General features: G+C 37.6%; 1 protein-coding gene across 1 annotated transcript in view; it reads left to right on the forward strand.

Moving 5' to 3' along the window:
• nme2a (NME/NM23 nucleoside diphosphate kinase 2a) overlaps window positions 1–21,255 on the forward strand; it is a 130,361-nt gene that overhangs the window by 89,642 nt on the left and 19,464 nt on the right. The gene's annotated exons all lie outside the window — the stretch shown is intronic.

Genomic DNA, 21,255 nt, shown 5'->3' on the forward strand with positions numbered 1-21,255 from the left:
GTTTGTCTCCCAAGACGCAAGGCTTTTTTTTAAGCAATTGTCACTTTGCCATTATCTTTAATCAAGTCCCAGGTGACAAACTCCTCTTCAGGGACCTGTTTAATCAGAGCATTTCACTTATTTGCTTTCTACTGAAGCCTTGGGTTGGAGTCCGTAGCTCATTTAACAAACTTTTAAACCTTTCAACCCTGCGGTTGCATTGGTTTCTGGATGACAAATGAGTCCCGGAAGCCATGGGGATTCCTCCTTGACTCCCCTCCCTCAATGAGGCATCCACTGCTGCCCCCCAGAGTTTCGTTAGACCTACCTGGAGAGTTCCTGCCAAGCATAGGGAAACACACATCTGACAGTCATGGATTAGCTTAGTGACAAGCAATGGGATGGAATGGGAGATGACTCTTTAGCACAGAAATAATTTGGGGAAACATTAAAATGACTTTCACAAAGTACAATAAAATGGAATTTTTTAAGGATTTGCTCATTTAGGCACATTGATCTAAGACAACAAATGGAATGTTATCTAATTTTGCACTAATGTAAAAATAAACACTTATCAGAATAATTTTACGCACAGCATCCTCCCTTTTATCATTGCGTTTTGCTAGTTGTAGATAAGCACAATAATTCAAGTAAAGAAGGTGGTGCTGTTTGCAGATATTAACAAAGCACTGTTGTGTTCCACAGAAAGCAGGCACAGGCTATCTGTTAACTGTGACTGAAGAAATGAGGCTTTGAAATCCACAGTGGTTGGGATCATCACGTGCTGCCACTAACTGATTGGTTTTACCTTTGCCTTTGGTTATTTGATTGGCTTAAAGCAGCGTGCACGGTAATCCCACTGTCAACTCCAAAGGCTATTTTCTCTCATAACGTCCTGCTAACATGGGGTTGATATATCATACAGACTATGTTTTTAAATACAGCAACGCAATTTTTCAGAAACTGCAAATCAATGTGGGCCAAAACTTGCAAATTGTGATAAATTGTAGATAATAATAATAATAATAATAATAATAATAATAATAATAAATGTGATTTATGAAAAAGAACACTACTCAGTTCAATGTTAGTGAGTTCTTATATTTTGCTTCTATTCAAGTGGACTGTGGACAGTTCATGGAACTGGGAAAATGTAATGTTGTGTTGAGGTAGTGCAATTTGATTAGCATTCAGATTTGAGGTACCGTTGTCTAGCACTCTGTGTAATTTGCAATTTCTGAATTAATATGAAAAGACTAAATTATAGCATTTATGATGATAATACTCACTGTCAAAAGCAAGTTTAGATTCTGGGGGACACATGCTATCTTGCATATTTTAAGGCCAGTCTATCATCACAATTACTCTAATGTGTCTGACACACTGCCATTGCTCTTAAAGTGATCAGTGTTTTAATCAACAGCCCATAAATCAACCATCGCTATTAATTTCTTCTTTCCGTGTCCTTATTTTATTTATTTGCCTCCAAATGGAACCAAGTGCACAGCTTTCCCAGAGCTTTCTGTGATTGTTATGGGGTTTGAACAATTCTCCAAGCAATTTGTTGCTCATCTAAAGGGATCTAATGAATGGGCCTGTGTCAATTAGTCTTGGGCTGGATGTCTTTGTCTTGCTTGTTTAGTTCTGCTTAGTAAGTGCACACCTTGTCTGCTAATATTAATAAAGAAAAACATTGGGGGAGAAATTATAAATAATTAGAGTGGACTTTAGATGTGCCAACAAGCCATTACTGTGCCCCATCTGAAAGACTACCCTCTACTTCTGCCTCTACCTAATTAAAGGTAATCTGGTCTGAGCCAGCGGAGGAAGGACCCCTGAGATTAATATCATTCTATTGGTGCACCAATAAATGATGTGAAACAAAACAGAGGCCACATACATGAATCTTGGCACTTAAAAGAGGATGTGATCTAAAATCTGCAGTACTTACACTAAAGAACATAAAACATGTAGCAGAAATCACATTTTATTTAATTTTGATTAATTGATGAAACAATTAAAACATTTAAATAACCATAATCTTTTATCTCGTAAATGCTACAAGCCTAAGATTATTTTTAACGTGCTTTATAAATGAAAGTTACTTACTTACTTGCTATTAGTAGTCTTATTGCCCAGTGTGAAACCAGTTGTTGAAGCGAGGAGTTTGCAGAGGGTGTGGCTAAATATTTTAGCAGCACAATCATGTTACACTTAGGGAAGTATGTGTCAATTTTGCAAATTCTTAGTAACATCTGCAAACATTGGTTTTGTTTGCGTGATGTGCCCATTTTAGTCGAGAACGAGCTACCGTTGCCCATAACAGATATAATGGCTAGCACTGGAAATAAAATATTTAAAATGGTATAGTAATTTAAGGTTAGGTCTGCTCATTACTCAGTAGACACTGGCGGGAAAAATAAATACTGTAAAGCTATCAGAGTGCCTGTGCATGCCCTCCTAGCAGAAAGCTTTCCCTGCATATCGGGAAAATAATGGAAACACCACAGGACTTTAATATTGAAGTAAGAAATTCAAAATGACAAAGGTATCTGTAAAGGCGTGTCATATTAGGGTGAATGCAAATTCATGGTCTGTTTTAGCTGTCAAAGATGTCTGACCTTTGGTACTTTCATACAAGGTTTTTCAAAGCAACATCAGACAAAAGAGGCCAAAGGGTCGGTAGCCAAATTACAGGTGCATCAGCCACAAAAACTGCAAAACGATTTAACGTGTCCGGGGTAACAGTATCAGAAACCATATGTTAAAGCAAAGTGCACCAGCAAAGAGGAACAGTTGTTACATGTCGAAGTTCAAATACTGCCTTAAAAATGACCGTAGAACTGATTCAGTACCTCTGAAATGTGGTCTCAGTAAAGACCGTACATGAAGTGCTTCACAGAGCTGCACCAGGTCCAAGCACATGTAAGCATAATGTGGTGTAAGGAGCACCAAAGCTGGACCAACTCAAACCTGAACAACTTAAATATAGTATGATGGATGGTCTTGTCCTATGCTGTCTGGAATAGGCTTCAGGATCCTCCAGATTAAGATTAAGTCATCTTTCACCATTTTTTCCTATATCCAGATGAGTTTATGTTGAGGAAAGTCAAAGGATGCCTTTAAACCATAATGTCTGTTCGTCTGGACAGTCACTGTGCCTGTTGATTGCCCTGCATAGTTGCATGACAGCCAATGAATATGAGGTCATTTTACAGGAGCATTTGTGAGCATTGTTCTCTCATAATGTTTTCATCTCATGAGAACAAGATCACAAAGCTCCCTTATACAATGCTTCTAATTCACTAGTGATCTCTTGAACATCAGGATGAAGTCAGACACCTTTCAATGACTAGCCAATTATCAGATCTGAATGTCACTGAAACATTTAAGGAAGTTTTGGAGATTTCCAGTGCCATTGTTCCTCGAAGAACTGGAGGCTGTTCTTCTTAAAGAAAATTCAGTATCTCACTGCACATAGTTCCTGATATCCATGATATTATGAAAGAGCTGTGAAGTTGTCTAATTATATGTTAAGCAATTAAAGAATCATCACATGCTTCCACAGTCATTAGACTGTTTCACCCACCACTAATTGTAAACAAGAAACATATTAAAAAACCTTTGACCTCACCTTCTAACCAGGGAATAGAAGCAAACAATTGAACAAAATGATTAATCAGATAAGGTCAGAGGTTCAATGATTCTCATTTACAAACAGCACAAAACCATTTCTTAATAATTAATGACCAAGGAAAAAAAGAAAAACACATTTGGCAGAGTGGGTAGCACTGTTGGCGCCCACCTCCCAAGCGGGGGGGCGTCAGTTCTGGCCTTTGCTCTGTGTGTGTGGATTCTGCATGTTCTCTCTGTTTTGTGCAGGTTTCATCTCACAGTTCAAAGAGATGCAGGTAGGCAAAACAGTGTCTCTATTTTGGTTCTGGGGTCCTGGTGTGTAGGTGGATGCGCCCTGCGATGGACTGGCAACCTGCCGAGGGTGTATTCTGGCCTTGGGCCCTAAGTAGTCTGGGATAATATCCAGCAACCCCCCCCCCCCCATCACCCTGACCATGACCAGAATAAGTAGGTAGAAGATGGATGGGAAAATAAAATACGTGACAACAGAAAAATGCACACACTAAAAAGATTAAAGAAAAAAAAATTGTTGGTGACAGAAATTTTAAAAATTTATGTTCTTATCTTGATTTGAAACTTCAGCTTAGAGTCCAGTCATCATTTTATTTGCTTGCATATTACATTTGTTCAAAATAATCTCCAGTGGTTTGTTAAACTCTCACAGTCATTGTTTTTTAAGAGTCGATAAAAAAAATATATCAGATAGAATCCTTTAGCTTTAACTGTTTGTTTATTTATGTAATTATAATAAAATCGCTTATGGGCCTATAATCTCTGGATAGTATAATAGTTGAGTCTGGCATGGGCAATAGAATGCGAGTGTGCAGGCTCCGTCTTATATTTTTAGTGGAGATGAAATGTCCTTGGTGCACGTACAAAAACGAGTCTGCTTGCGACGAGTTGAGAGCTGCTCTCAAAGCAATTTATGGGGATGGGAATGCCTTACCGGGGATTTAGTCCCATGATTATTACCTTTGGTTCCAAACACGATCATGCCGTGTAAAAGTATTTGTTTGATGCCAGCGGCGGCCCATTCTCTAGACGTGACTCCGCAAGAAGCTGAGAAATTGTCAAGGCATTTCGCTCTAATGATCTGCCACTCACAACTGTTTCTAGTGCAACATGAGAACTCTATGAACTGTTCACCAGTAAACACTGGCCTGCCATTAAAACATATTTAATTTTTTCCAAAGTTTTCATTCTTAACATTCCAGTGCCATTCAGTGGAAGATGTTATTGTAAGAATGTGTGTTTTGCACTACATGAACTGGAATATAGGCGTTTTATTGCCCCCTGTGTAGAAAAAATTGCATTATATTATTGTCACTCTTAACAAAAGATATTCAGGTGATACTGGTGGTTTTGCCGGACAAAACATTTCTGCTTGTGCCTCATTTCAGATGAATGATCGTTCTTGGAGAGGGGCCTAAAAAGGGAATATTACAAAACTGTCGGACACTTATGTCATATCTAGTGAAGTGGCTGAGCACAGGATAAATATCTCATAGTTGGCGTACTGTTAGACGCACTGCAGAATTTTCATTTGGTTCAGATTTGTGTTCATGTTTATCTTTTGTACCACATACGCCAGCAACAAAATATTACCTATACTTCAAAGCATTTTAAACATAGAATTGAGAATGTGAAAAGCTAATTTAGAATCTAGGTTTCAAAAGTTAAAAATCACATAATATTAGATCTGGATGGAATTATTATAGATTATAATATCTTTGAGAGAAAACGTGCTGTAAATTTTCTTTGTTTTTAGCTTCAAGTAACAACGTGCTGTCAGAGTACTTAGTATGCAGTAGTATATGTGATGGTGTAATGATGTAAATAAGAATAATATAACTAGACAATAAATATAAGTATGAGGCAGAAATGGCAACAGAGTAGATGAGTCTGGGATGAATTGATGCTGCAGAATGGAGGGTGATTTGGGTGCTGTTCCTGGATTATATACTGGAGTCAGTGCTTTGCACATATGACTTAGTCACAGACAAACCCACTCCAGTTATTTTCTATACTACAGGAATTGTTTGGGAAAATGGAAAAGAAGAATCCCACTGGCACAGCTGATATTGACCGCCTGTTGCAAGATTAGTTTATAGATGGTCTTCAGGCCTGGACTCTCAGGCGAGAGTTAAAGGCAGCAGCACTCTCAATGCCTAGGCTGTCTTCTGCGGGGTGTAATGAAGGGAGTGATTTTCCGAGTCGGGCCGGATGAAGAGGGTGGAGGCTCTGACTGCCTCACTGTGAGAAGAGGGAACCCATCCAATCCTCCCAATTCAATTTATAGTGGCAACGGGATAAGATAATGTTCACAATTCCAGCTAATATTTATCATTTTACTGTTTACATTTTGCAGCTATTAATAAGGATTTAGTAAGCAAGTTGTCCCTTTTCTAACTCGGTTTCACACATAAAATTCAACAGTAATATCAACCATATTAATTTGTTGCTGCAATTATGATATTGTTTCTCTTGAATGTGTTCTGCAATGATGACATAAATTGCCAATTTTTATTAACAAAATTGACCCTTCTGTATCAAAGCTCTCTTCATTATGGTTTCAATACAGGATTGCCAACTCTCACGTATCTGACGTGACTGTCACGCTTTCAGACTCTCTAGCTTGTGCAATTGAGCATGAGTTTTGCAAAAGCCGCAGACAAGATGCAAAGGCCAGCAGACGATACATAAAAATTTTATTAACTCATACATGCATAAAAAATACATATGGTGCTGGTTTGGAGGACACCGAACATGTTTACAGCAGCCTCTCACATGATATCTCACAGTGATCTCACAGTGATCTCACAGTGATCTTTGCATCCCACGTTTCTCATATCTTTTCACTTTGCTCACAGGCTTGCTTCGCTCACCAAAGGGACCAAGCAGTACAAAAATTTCTACATGACTTTTCCAGATTGTGGGGGCCCTGAGCCCCTAACCCCTGCAATGTGGAAGGGTCAGCTCTATAAACATATTTTAATTGGGTTACACTCCCACTGTTCTTTTGAACATGACTCAAACTAGGTTTTACTTCACAATGCCCACCAACACAGAAGGTGAATGTTTATCTAAATTTAAAACAGATTCGGCAAATGGCATTAAAATCAGAAGCCTAACATCCTTTAAACATTATTTAATAACTGAAAGACCATCATTTTAAGGAATTAGCCTTTAGCAAAATATAATAAAAAAGATACACCCTGTCCAAGCTTCATCAATGTTATGTTTTTTTATGGTTTTCAAATAAATTGCAGCCCCCTCAGTCCTCACTGTGGCGTTTATCCTGGACAGAGTCACAGGAGACTCTGCAAAGGACATAAGGGAAGGGAGTGCCCTAGGTGGGATGCCAATCCATCCCACAGCATATGCACTATGGGAAACTGGACTAGGGGAGGCGCCCAGCACACCATGGAGAGAACATGAATCCAGATGCAGAGCAGGGACAGGATTCAAACCCCCAACTCTGCAGATTTGAAGAAACAATGCTGCCTCTCGATCCGCCATGGCATCCAAATGATCCATAAATTAAGCCATAAATGAAATTCAAGTAGCACAGTTATTTTTGTGTGCCTTTTTTAAGTCCAGTACGGTGCCTTCATGCTTTGAGGAGTGGGGTTTGATGTCCACCCTCGACTGTGTGCATTTTCTGCCTGAATTTTCTCCTGCAGCGCAAAAGCAATCAATCATCCAACTGGTGTCTCTGAACTTCTCTCAATGAGTGATTTTGTATGTGCTTTGAAATGAACTGGCATCCCATCCAGGGTGTACCCTGCCTTGTGCCCTGTGCTACCTAAGTACACTGAGACCCTGTACTGATGAAGCAGTTATGGATGGATGGATGGATGGATCATTATCATTACGCAGTAATATCATAACACTATCAGCATTAATATTTTGTACTGTTGAGTTTCCTGACAAGGCACCTAAAGAAAAAGTGCATTGAAAACAATGATTTTCAAATTCAAATTTAAAAAAAAAAACTTTATTTGTCCAGGGGCAAAAGTTCCTCATAGGTTTACTCTGTTCTAGATCATCCTGTTACATGTGAGCTGATTCAGTGATTATCTTGCTTTCATTTTAACAGATTATTTTCCATGAAAAAGGTGTTATGAAAAGACATTTCATATATTCACATATATTACGATAATATAATGCTATGTTCAAAAGTGTGCACGTGTTTTTTAAGCAAATATGGTATTGAAATTGTTATTCATCTAACAAGACTTTGCTAGAATACAGATGCAGGGCCCTGATTCAGGGACAGGTCCACATCACATACTGTAAGAAACCTGGGAAAGTAGACTGCAACATTATTATGGTCATTTGCCTTATAGCACATTGGAAGGAAGAACTGAGTTACGCCCCAAGCTAAAAGTGGTGGGAAGGAAACCAAAACAAGCCAGAAGAAAAAAGCTAGCAGCGCAAGGAACGAGACTGACACATAGCTTGTATTTTAACATGGATAATGACCAGAAGACTTTGGGAACGTCATTACCTGACTCACTTTCCCAAGACAGATAAATACCCCCCTTCCACCCCAACAGTGTACTCAGATAAATCACCACGCATTCCATTTGGAAGCTTTTTACTTCTCTGTGTTATGTCTGAATTAAAAACATTCAGACATAATACAAAATATAAAATCTCATACATTATACATTATTAATGCAGTTGACAGGTCTAAATGGAAATAAAACGCTCATATGAAACCACCTGCATAATCGCTGAATGCCACCTGCAATTATTGTAATAATTTTATCTTTGTTTATTTAACTTACAGGGATTGGTTTGGACATGAATGTCATTTTGTTGATCTTTGTTGTGCACAGCTCAATAAATGGAAAGAGTAAGTGATGACCTGTAATTTTTTTAATACTTATTACATTATAATTATTTACATACTTACTATTAAGCTAATAGGGACATATTTAATATAACTTGTAATCATTTTAATATTACCTTTATATTAAACTGGCAAACGAATAAAGCTGGTGGAAGCAACTATCAGCTCTCATAAAATGGAAGGTTCTTTTTATTACATTAACCACCATTTGTCGATTAATGAATAAAAGAATAACATGTATTATCTGGTTTTCATCTCTTTCAAGAGGTGAAGAAAGGGCTGTACAAGCGACTGTACCTGAGTAGGCAGATATGAGAAAGGATAGGACACTTTCAACAGTCAGTCCTCTGCTGCAGGTCTTCCCACATTAAAAGGTGATAATTCCTGTAAATGCTTTAGGGTGACTATGGTATGATAGGCACTATATTAAAAAATGAATTTAATAAAGTCTCTGATTATGCAGGCAGCCCGTTGCCTGGGGGTGCAGGTGCTGAATGGCATTTCTGAAAAAGTTTCTGCAACCAAGTACATTGCACTAGACTTGGCAGAAAACCTCCACGAGAGTCTCCAGGCAAGGTGGGCGCCAGTGGAGTTCCTCAGAGTTCTGTCTACTTCACCGTCATGGATCCATGCTTCAATATTTTAACTGCTGGAATGAAGGAAAACTAAAGTCCCATAGCTTGTAGCTCTGAAAGTGTTACTTTGGTCAGTGCAGCTGCTGCACAGACCCAGTTCTGGTTCCGCATCCGACTCAGCACCATGAATATCCTGGTTTTCCGGTAGTCAGGAGAAAACACAGCGGCACATTCCCTGGACTGCTGAGGAAGTTCTGATATAGTGATATAGTGCAAAATCCATGTACAGCGGAAATGGGTTTCAAAACCCGCGACTGCACAGTGAGGCAAGAGCACTAACACAGAGCCACCACGTAACCTTAATACAACCCAAATAATAAAAATGTCTTTTTAATATGTATTTATTAATGTATTTAATTATGACATAGACTAGGTATAAAACCCTAGTTCTGAAACATGATACAAATGTATTAGTATTTAAAACTTCATATATAAAATTATAATGATATGGGATAAAAATCTTATTAACAGTGCAATATGAAATATGAACAATTTACAATGTTTTTATGAGATTCCGTTTAATAGTATGAAACCGTAAATAATCATGGACTTAATGATGAAAATGGCTGATGAAGTTTACATTGAAAGGGACTGGCATCTAGCACTTACGAAGGACTTTGCTAATAGTGCGCCAAGTTTCAGATGCATATTTCAGAGATGGCCAGACTCCCTGCCCATAAAGATGAACGGCTGCTACCATTTCCCTAGAGCCGTCTTCATAAGCATCTGTAATGCCCTTCCAAAACTGCAGCGGCCAGCCAGATTTAAGTTGTTACTGCTATTTCAGGTAATTTATTGGGTATGTAGTAGGCACTACATAATATGCCCCCGAATAAGGTTAATGGAAGATGTTCTGCAGTTTAAGCTACGCCGCTTGTTCACATCCACGATATTCATGAATACTCCTTTGAATTAGCTACAGTTAAAGCAGGTAATTAACCTGTCACATGATCTCATTATGAACAAGGCTATTTTCAGCTTAGCATCTATCAAGAGGATATTGCCAGAATCTATAGGAACATGAAAAAGAACACTTTACCACGTTCATTCTTAGTTTCATCCAATATATGTAATATCCTTCCTTTAATATACTGCTACACTAGTTACACCCTGACCACAAGGGAACTGTGAAAAAAATAAAGGCTTATGTTCATCTTGAGTAAATTGACATGCTCAGATTTGTTTTGGATACTTTCATTACTGACATATTTAACTCTGGATGTGTTAATTAAATGTCATTAATACAATTTAAAACTATTTTGGAGGTAGCATGAATAAAATCAACATGGATGCCAGTAACTCCAGTCCCAAGACACTTGGATATTCCTTTTAGTAACACTAAAATGGCAAAATACTGCCAATAAACTTATCCCTTAGTCTATATTCAGTATGATTCTCTTCAGTGTCACGCAATATCCCTGCCAGCGTATAATATCCTTGTCATTACCAATTGCACCAATTTGCTAAAAGATCCTGACATTCGAACACAGTAGAGCCTGAATTGGGCAGTTTAGTTCAGAAACAGGCGCAATGTGTCCAGTCATTTACTCTGAGCAGTATTTTGCTGCTAGAGGAGATTGTCTGTTAATTTGGACAAACACATTTTTTCTATTTCTGACACCTGCAGATTATATGAGGAATGATTGCAATAAATTCCTTCAGTTTCTTATAAATTGAGATGGCTAATGGCTTCAACTTTGAAGAAACTGTCCTGAAAAATGAACTTTTCATCAGACTTTTCTTCATTCATATCTTTCACATACCTAGTTTCTGCAGCTAGTTGCCTCAGTTATTCCCAAGGTCACATATGATAAGGAACTGGAAAAATAAACCAACAACATGAACGAATATGGAAGTAAAGTACACACATCATTAAATGTCAGTGTGTTTATTTGAAAATATCTCAATCCCCTGACTGTTGAGTAGGAATTATTGCGATAAAGCCTTTGCTGAAAATGTCTTCTACATTAGCATTCTGTTTATTGGTTGAACCATTGCCAGACTAAAAAGACTAGCATAGCTTGAATTTTGCACAAATAATCTAATTCTGTAATATCAAACCACATACAAATGAACTAAAGGAAAGTTTGACAAATCTGTTTTAAAGTTTAAAATTCAGTTCCCTGCACTCAAAAAGCAAACCTAGGGAGCTGGTAAGGGGACCGGATGATATTCAGCGTTTACCATAAGCACCGTTTGTTTTCTGATCAATACTCGGTAGGAATGGGTCAAAAGGTATTTTCCAAAGAACAATTGAATTCTCCAGATGACTGTGGGCTGAGAGAAACAATTGAATTGCATTGATTCCAAAGTCCACTTTATAGCCGCACGGTGACATGACCTTTACTAATGCCATGTTTGTGGCCATAATATTTTGCTTCAGATTAACACAGCGGACTTTAATCATTTTCTGGCTAATTTCCATAATCACAAGGAATATGATTCAAATGCATTATATGAAACTTTAAGTATATTTCCTTGAAAGCTTATGTTTAAATCCATAATGGTTAATTACATCAGAAAATTACATTTCTGTGAACAGTATTTATGAAGTGCGCTGAAAGAAGGAAATAAACAAATTCACAACAGCAAAGAAAAACAATGTTTGCAAGCAGAAACTGTGGATTTCCCAATACAGCGTAATCTTATTTTGGCAACAGGGGCTATAAGAGGTACAAGGAGGTCGATATTGACTAAATAATATGAGCCATTACTTAAAGATACACTAGGTCAATGTCAAACTGCAGAGAGCAGCCTGGAATTCAAATGCACTTTAATGGCCTGAACATTCACATTTCAGTTCACTTTTTCAAAAAGTCATTGACATTTACAGATTTACCTAGTTATGCAAAAAAATACAAAAAACACAGTTGGGGTACACTGTAATTTAATGACAATTGGAGGGGTACTTTCACTCCTGGAAAACTCAGGGATGCATAAATTATTATGCCTCTTCTCCACTTGGACCCCCTGGCACTCGAACAAGAATGATCATCTTAATCTGTTTGAATGAGAGGGGGGTTATAGGCGGGGGTGCCGCTGGAGACTTTGTACCCTGTGAAAGTATATCGTATTGGGCCACAACCCAAACTAATCTAATAATGTTCTAAATTTTTTAAGGTCCTTTGAATCGTCTAAACCCCACTCCTCCACCCCCCTCCCTCCCTCCCTCCCTCCCTCCCTTTACAGCACCCGTAGTAATAGGGCTAGAACACAGGACAGACAAAATTACAGAGAGTCAAATTTTGAGGAAGAATGTGATGAAAATGCTTCCGGTGTTTCCGGACTTCCCATCAGGCAAAAGAGGGCAGCTGCCCTCATTTCTGAATGATACCAATGCATTCAAAACAATCTGAAAATGTACAGAACCTGTCAGAAAATGTCTTCCTAAAATGATGCAGGTTTATGGATGCTGAAAGCTAACTGAATACTATACTAGTGGATAGTGCGGATCCAGGTATACTTGGATTCTGGCTGGCGTTTCATTACTATGTAATAAATGCTTTTGGAAAATGCTTTGCATTTCCATTTGCCTGCATTTTGTATCGCCATATTTACATCAAATTGCTTTACAAACATTTTGCGTTTGGTCCTCCTGGGTTTCATGAGTATATTTCACGTCAACACGATTTATTGTGTTTTATAAAATAATAGCCTTTGGCAGATTGCATTGTTAATTTTCAAAATATGTTTTATCAATCACACACAACATAAAAACATTGCATGATAACAAACCAAACAAAACACCACAAAATAATGAAATAGTTAATGGAGATGTGCTGAAATAAAGGACAGGCTTGAGTGATTTAATCCAGGTTGACCGCCAGCATTGCGCTAACTGATCCCACAGCTAAAGACACACAGCTATCCTCAGTTGGAATAATTACAGTCTTACATTTTTGTACAGCATGATTATTTCTTTATTTTTTCAGTCATTTTTGGTTTAGCTGCCCTTATTAGAGGGTATTTAATGGACACAATATCTATTTTGCTTGTTTTCATTAAAACACAGTATTGGTTTGCAAGCTTGCTTATAACCTTGTGGCACAGCCCTACTCCATACCTAGCGGCACACAGTATCAATGCTGTTGCCCCGTATTGGTGGCCATATTGAATTTAGAGAAAGTGATAAGGGAATCCCTTATCAGCCCCCTTTGGATTAGCCAAAACAATTTTTGAATTAAGGATCCATAAAAGACTGGCCTGAAGAGGAATGCAGATGGACCAGCATGCAATGGCCTGAAAAGGGCTGTTATCAGTGCAGGTCCCGATGTTTTATTATTTCTTTGACAATGAATGACTGCATCACAGGTCAAAAGATTTCTTTTTATTGACTTTTGAGCTTTATAGCTTTTCCTGCAGTACTGTGCAGTAAAAGTCCCCTATACGTTTGTAAACTTTGTTAAAGAAAATCGACATCTCCTCACAAACGGGCATTTTATATTTTATGAAATACTACTTTGATGGATTTGAGGTGTAATGCACACGCAGAAGGGCATGACAGGCAATCGAATCATTCTAATATACCTGTGTCATGGAAGTGTAATGTCTTGTCAAGGTATTCTGAGGCCATAAGGAGCGGGCAGTGTAAGAAACTAGACGAGGAGGTCTCACTTAAAACAAAACCTGCAAAACAGTATGGTTTCTTGTCTGCCTTGCTGTAGCAATCCGGGATAAGGAAACTTCACTCATCACCCCCCCCCCCAGCTAGTTATCGTCTCCTGTTTTGGTGTCCACTCACCTTGATTTCTTCTCCATTTCACACCATATTGCCCCCAGATGTTAAAAACACTTCTAGATGCTGACTGACAACACGTTGCTGTTACCAAATGTCTTTTCTGCTGACTTGTTGTGGACACTTTTGGTTAGGAGCAATAGGGTTCGATGCGATAAATCTCCTTGCTGCAGTAGTGGTTGTTCTCATAAATTTGTGCAGAATTTCCAATATAAATTGAAGAATAATGTCTCTGCAGCGTCGTCATTCAGACCTCACACAGTGTATTGCTTCACATCTTCACAAGAGTTTGAAGCGTGACAGTATCAGAGCAGCGACTAGTAAGATGAGAGGTCAAGTGCCAAGGCAGAGAAGCAACAGCGGAAGCGTAATGAGGTTTTGAGTCCACTTTTAAATTTTTATTTTTATGCAGTAAACCAGGAGTTTGTGATGTCCTTTTTAAGCCTTTCTAAAACTCCAGAATCATTTTTAAACATAACTATATAATTTTTCAAAGAGAATATATGAGTTTGACTTAAGTTCAACAGCCTCTTAGCTGAAGATAACTTTAGTAATTGTACCTAATTTGTCACTCTGTTTCTGTACTTTTACCTCCAAAAAGTGTGAAACATAACAATTCCACCACTATGCACTGAGGTTATACACACAATGCTTCAAAAAACAACAAAATGATGATGTAGGCAAGCAGAAAGCTTAACTTCAAAATTAAAACAGTAAAAAAATAATCATTTATTAATCTGATTGTGAAAACATTCAAAAAGCTAATATACCCAACTGAAATGGCATTTGTTATACTGTCACCTATCAATTACATACAGTAGTAAGGTTTGAAAGAATCTCCTACAAACTGAAAAATTCTTAGATTAAGTTATATGTATACGCACCTACAGTAAACAAACACACCAAAACAAATTCTGTATACAGTAATCAAAGTAAATGTATTTTAAATCTCAAAATAAAATGTGCATAAGAAACACCAAGCAGATTACAATTATTTTAAGATGTTTGATTGCTAGATTAATAGGAAAAAATAAATCTGATAGAAGCGATTTTTCACATAAAGAGAACGTTTGTAAGGAACAGAATTACCCAAATAGTAATTAATAGGGGAAATGCAATTGGAATTCTTCCTAACTGAAATTATTAATCAATCATAATGGTTCATTTCAAGCAGTAACTATATTTGTTCATGACTTGTATGTGAGTATAGTGACTGAGCTACTACATTACTTGTGCCCTCTCAAGTCAATTATTACCAGATATTCTAAATCATATACAGCAGTGAGAAATGTTTTAAATATGATTTAATGTTACATTATCTATTATGTTCAATGTTCCAGTTAAACTTTTGCATTATATATATATAATGTGGCCTGATTTTTGTTAAGATAATGTGAAAATACAAATATACTACAATCATTCAACAAGTAAGACTTTTTGCAATCTTCATTTAATACATTCATTTTGAGCTAAATTTGTGGTTCGGATTAGGGTTAGAGCTAGAGAGACTATTGTTAGGTTGAGGGTTGGGATGATGGGCTAGGATTAAAATGAGTGTTGCCATTAGGATTAGAGCTACGGTTAGGGTTGTTATCAGTCTGGGGTTTGGTTTAGGTTTGGCTTAGGGTTAGCATTAGGTTTCATGCTAGGTTTTATTGTACTGAATCGCTTCAACATTAATAATTTTGGCTGTCCTTAATGAACTGCTCACATCACTTTATGCCATAATATTACAGTCAGTTCTCTGGATAGTTTAACATTTTGCTGTACATTCTGTTGTCATCGTGCAGCATGACCCATTTTCCGGTAAGTGTCGGCTCAAACACAGGTACCCCGACCTTCTCCTGTATAATGTTCTGGTTCAATCTACAAGTCATTGTTTTTTCAGAAACCGTTAGCCATCCAGGTCCCGGGGTTAATAAGCAGCCTCAATCTACGGTAATACATGATCGAAATGGGGTCTTTTGTTGGAAAGCAGGGGCTCGTTTTCACTAAATATGTCCTTGTCTCATTTATACTGAAAAGTTTCACTTTAGTCTCATCCACATTCCCTCATTATCCTTGCAGATAATCCATGTTGTCTCTCAGAGGGGTGATGGTCTTCTTTTTGAGCAGCGTTGGCTTTCTAATGAGCATCCTCCCATGCACAGCACTCTAGTTTCTTTTGGTTATAGCACATTCTAAAACATTTCTCCAACAAAGAGGTATTTACTGTATTTTATACATGCTGTGTATGTGCGTGTGGATTATGTTTATATTACATTATGGGGACCAAATGTCCCCCACCCTGTTGTTTTGATATTGTGTGGAACATTTTTCAAAAATTAAAAAAAAAAATTTAAATGTAGTTTGGTTACTTATGCTTAGGGTTACGGATGAGTAGGAGTTAAGGTTGTCATTGTTGGGAGTTTTCCCCATAGAAATGAATGGAGAGTCCCCACAAAGATATAATTACAAACCTGTGTGCGTGTGTGTTTGTATGTGTGCGTGTGTATACACATATATTGCTCTGATCACTTTTCATGAACCTGTGTCACGAAGAGCACATTTTAGTGAAGTAACCAAAGTTTGTGTGTATGAGCACATGTATGGGCTTTTATATATTTGTAGGGTTCTATGGTTATGCTTATTGTTATAAATACTGTTATATCTTTATGCTAATTTGTTTACTCGCCTTTCTCACAACTGTAGAAAACATTAGATGGAAGAATATACATGTGAAAATGCACAAAGAACAATTGATTTCAGTTATTTCAGTAATAAAAGTATTTAGTTGAAAATCAGACCTCATTTAGGTCAAGTAAAGGCAGGTGAAGGTTCTCCGCTGAGTGTGCGGGTGGCAGATTGGTAGCGTCGTTGGTGACCACTGCACTATTACATAAGGCAAATCAAAGGCGTTTAACGTGATCATCTAAAGCTGTGTATTTTGAATGATATGCATTTTTTTGTTTCACTATTGTCATTTTCTTGTCGTACATTCACCGACAGCACTCCTCTTTCTATACATGGGGTCTTACAGTATGTACGTTGACGCACATCCCCAAATGCAGCCACCTTTCCACCCCTTTTCTGCACCCCTCACTCACGGGGCCAATAGGAACCACTTGCTTGTGAAAAATACAGGCAGCAGGGGCCTGACCTGATTTACTGTAATAGCATTTTAATACCATCAAGTCCCCCGGTCTCCTGCAGAGCTGTCTTGGGGAAAAAAAATGTTCTTTGCTGCTGTGTATTAACATTTCATTACTTATTCATGCTGGTCTCTAAACAGAGAGCAGCTTGTTCTTCTGGCAGTTTCATCTTGAGTCAAGACGGCTATTGGGGCTCCTGACTCGGAGAATCACTTATCTTCCCATAGCTGACCTTCGACTTCCCAGCATGCCTTGCTCATGAACTGAAAGTGACTGCCTTTCACCAGCATCAAACCTACTATGTTTTTAAAGATCATGTGTTTCGTTCGGGAACACTACGGGACATTTGTAGTTCAGTTGAAAATTAAGCAAATTGCAAATGAAAGGGATGTATTTTAATAGGGGATTAAATAGAGGTAATGGAAAGTTACTTTATTGACTCACGAGTTGCCTTATTAAGCAGCTGTCAGTTTTATCCAGCTTGTCTATAGTCCCAAGCTCCAGGTTGCATAATTTAAATGTTCTAGCAACTCACCAACCTTGATGGTGCTGTGTTTTTGTTTTGCTGCAAGCGTCATTAATTTTCCATGGAAACACTGCAAAACACTGTTGTCCAGCAAGAAATAGTGCTGTCCATTTTTTCTACTGTGGTTCTGGAGGGTGTCTATGGAAGAAACTGTTTATTTTATCATGTATTCATTGGAATCAATTTAAAATTGATGCTTCCATTAATAAAACAAGGGATTAGAGACATTTAAAAATGCAACTAATTACATTATAATGACAGCTGTTGAATTGCATTGTCATTACAAAAAACCACCCATCTTTCTTCCAATTACTTATCCAGTACAGGTTCATGTAGAACTTGGAGACTATTCCAGGAAGCACATGGACACAGGACACTGTGGACAGGATGCTCACCCATCACACTGCACACGGATTCACACACTGCAGGCCATTTAGGGGAACTGATTTTCATTATTGTATGGGCTGTGAGAGAAGACTAAATCTCACGCAACCTAAGCAGACCATGCAAACTCAGAGCAAGGGTGGGGATTAAGGTCGCAAAGCCTGGAGGTCAGAGGCGATACTGTTCGTTGCTGAGTAGTGTGTTAATGGGGCACTGTTATGCTCATTTACATTGTTCACAGTTATATTTTGGTGTGTACTAGAATAGATTTACGTGCTACAAAGTTTCAAAATCACATTATTTTTCTCATACTGTACATATCTATTCACTTTGTCTATAACTCTGTCAGAAAAGCTCCGTTAGAACTTTATGCCTCACCCCTGAGGAGCCCAGCGTGCTCTGATTGGTCAGCTTGCCGTACACATTCCATCCCTGTATTGCAGTCTGCAGATAGATCCTTGCAGGTAGGCGGCCAATAAGGATTGTTTGCCTAGGTGACCTCACCAACTCTGGCCCTTAAGACTTTGCAGACCATTTACATGCACATAAAGCTATATAACACACTAAAGGAAATGTAAAAACTGGAAAATTATAATAGGTCCCCTTTAAGTCACAGGATGTTTTAATACTCATAACTAATACACTAACTATTGATTTTTCCTCTCTTATTTTTCCTCTCCTGTTTACTTATTTCTTCATTTTATCAATGTACAATATGATGTTGTTGCATACATATGAAAATTTAAAATTTATTAAATAAAACAGGGTGTGCAAGTTAATTCAAGGCTAATTTTAATTTACAAGATCCATAGGATAAAAATTAAAACAAGATATCGAATTTATTGATGGGTTATTGTTAGCATGTGTCATTTTTATATGTGTACACTCGCATAAATTTCCTCTGGAATATGTGTGTACATCTAACTAAATTATCAATGCTATCGGAGATAAGCTGCAGCTTTATAATAACTGAAAAACAGCATAAAGACACATAGAGTAAACAATAATACTAGGAACTGTTTTTTATGCTTCTTACTTTTTAAATGTGATTTATGTTAAGGATAGTGAAAACACGCATTCAATACGGGTAGTAGAATGTGGAGCACAGAAAGAGTATACATGTTCTAGAGTTGCTTGTTGACAAGGAAGACAAGACAAGGCTTTTCATATGTTCTATTTTGAATTTGAGGACCCTGTATTGATTTCCATAAGTGAGTCCATAGAACAGCTGGTACTTGCCAACTCAAATCCTTCATCTGTAGTTGTGCAGGTTTTAAATGGAATTAGGACTACAGCCAAGAATCTTTGTTGCAGATCTGGTAACTTTCTGCTATTGCCTTTGGATCGGTCACAAGTGGTGCCAAGCCAGTCAGTGATGGGAGGATGTGAAGATGTTTTCCATTGTGGTTCCATAGAAGCTTCAAGGAAGGTTCTTGGCTGTAGCAAGACCAATTGCAATGGATTATGGATATTTTTTATTGGTCCAGGGAATATCTGAGCTTCTGTGTTTCTTCCTTGTAAGTTCCATCAACCACCCGGATGGCTGCATCATTTATTTTTGAGCAGCAAATGAAAAGCAATATAGGTGTAACAACGTATTATGTAATAACACCACATTATGTAATAACTCGACAAAGTGTAACAAACATTATATCCATTATATGATTATAATGTGTATTATTACCATATAACCTTTGGTATTAATGTACAATTAAGTATTGTATAATGAAGGATAATGTAATGTATTACGAAGCGTAACCAAATGGAATAATATGGTGCATTATGTAATAAACAACCAAAATGGATGTCTTCATTCACATTTTGTTGAGTTGTTACACAATTCCATTTTATTACATTTTGCATTGTCCATTATCAATTTCAAAGTTATGTTACTTCCATAATATCAATGGTATCAAATACAATGAGGCCCACAAAGATGTTGGGAACCATATTCTTCAATATTTTGACTCATTCATCTCTGAAGGGGTGGTCATTCTTATTGAAGTACACTAAGACAGTCTGAATAGTATGAGCATAACTACACATACTGCCTCCTACGAGTTGTGAAGCTATAAATCCACTGGCAGATGGAGTGAGCTAATTTTTAAATAGGAAATTTTGCAGTGAATCATTACAGCAATATTTCAGCATTTAGCTGACAAAGGGGTGCCACTGTCATCACATGTCTCCTGGGTTAAGGGTTTGAACTCCAGTCTGCATGTAGGGTTTGCATGTTCTCTCTCCCTCACAGACTTTCTCTGACAGTGCAAAGACATGTAGTTAGACTAATTGGCAACTCTAAATGTGTGTATTGTGTGTGTGCCCTGTGATTGACTGTCATCCCATCCAGGGTGTACCCCAACCTTGCACCCATGAGCAGGATAAGCAATTGCAGAATAAGCAGCTGCAAGACAGATTTAGATTAAAAAATGGAAATGACTGGTTTGATTTACTCATACTTAATTTTCCTAATAGAAAAATGTGACCGTCATTTCATATGACACTGAAGACATATTAAATCATTAAATCAATTTAAATCTGTACCTCTGTTGGACTAATATATGGTCCTTTGACAACTGTAGCTATCAAAAGTCAATCCTAGTGAAGCTAGCAAAGTCAGACTGAGGTTATCACCATAATGGCATTTTAAATACAAATGAATTAATATCTTGCCTTTGAGGTTACCGAATTAGAACTTGGGCATGAGAAGACGTAATTATATCATTACCAATCTAATGTTTTATGAATTATTTATGATGCACCACCCAGAATAAAATAAAGCATAATTGGCTATATAACCTGAAAGCGAAATAATGGAAAATATGTCCAGATTGCATCTTTATTGACAACCATTGGTTCATGTTTTAAATTAGTTGTTGCACCCATGCTTACAGGTGTACATTTTTCTTGTAAGATATAAAATAACCAATATGGAACATTACCCTAAGGTCACTATCTAACAATTTAGCCCTGTGACATGCCAAGCAATTTTGGGGGACGGGGTGTTCTCTGTGACCTAAATAGAAAATTCATGAAACAAAAAGAAAAATGGAGAAACTCCTGAAAGTGAAATGTCAGATGTAATATTCAAAGAAGGGTAATGTACACAACTGGTATAGACTTGGCATATGGTATATAATGGACTTCATGCCCCCCCACTCCCCGGTGCAGATACACACAATCCAGGTAAATTATATATACCGCAAAAGCCTTGATAGAAAATTCCGAACCTCATTCTTATTATGCACCATCTATGTCCTTTACCTCTCCCTGAATAGACACCTTGTTTCTTTACATCCAAAACAGCAGGATTTTTCCTCCTCATCTCAGGCATAATTTAACCTTATTATTACAATACTGGTGTAAGGTTT

This window comes from Paramormyrops kingsleyae, chromosome 5, assembly GCF_048594095.1.
Source record: "Paramormyrops kingsleyae isolate MSU_618 chromosome 5, PKINGS_0.4, whole genome shotgun sequence".
Taxonomy (NCBI): domain Eukaryota; kingdom Metazoa; phylum Chordata; class Actinopteri; order Osteoglossiformes; family Mormyridae; genus Paramormyrops; species Paramormyrops kingsleyae.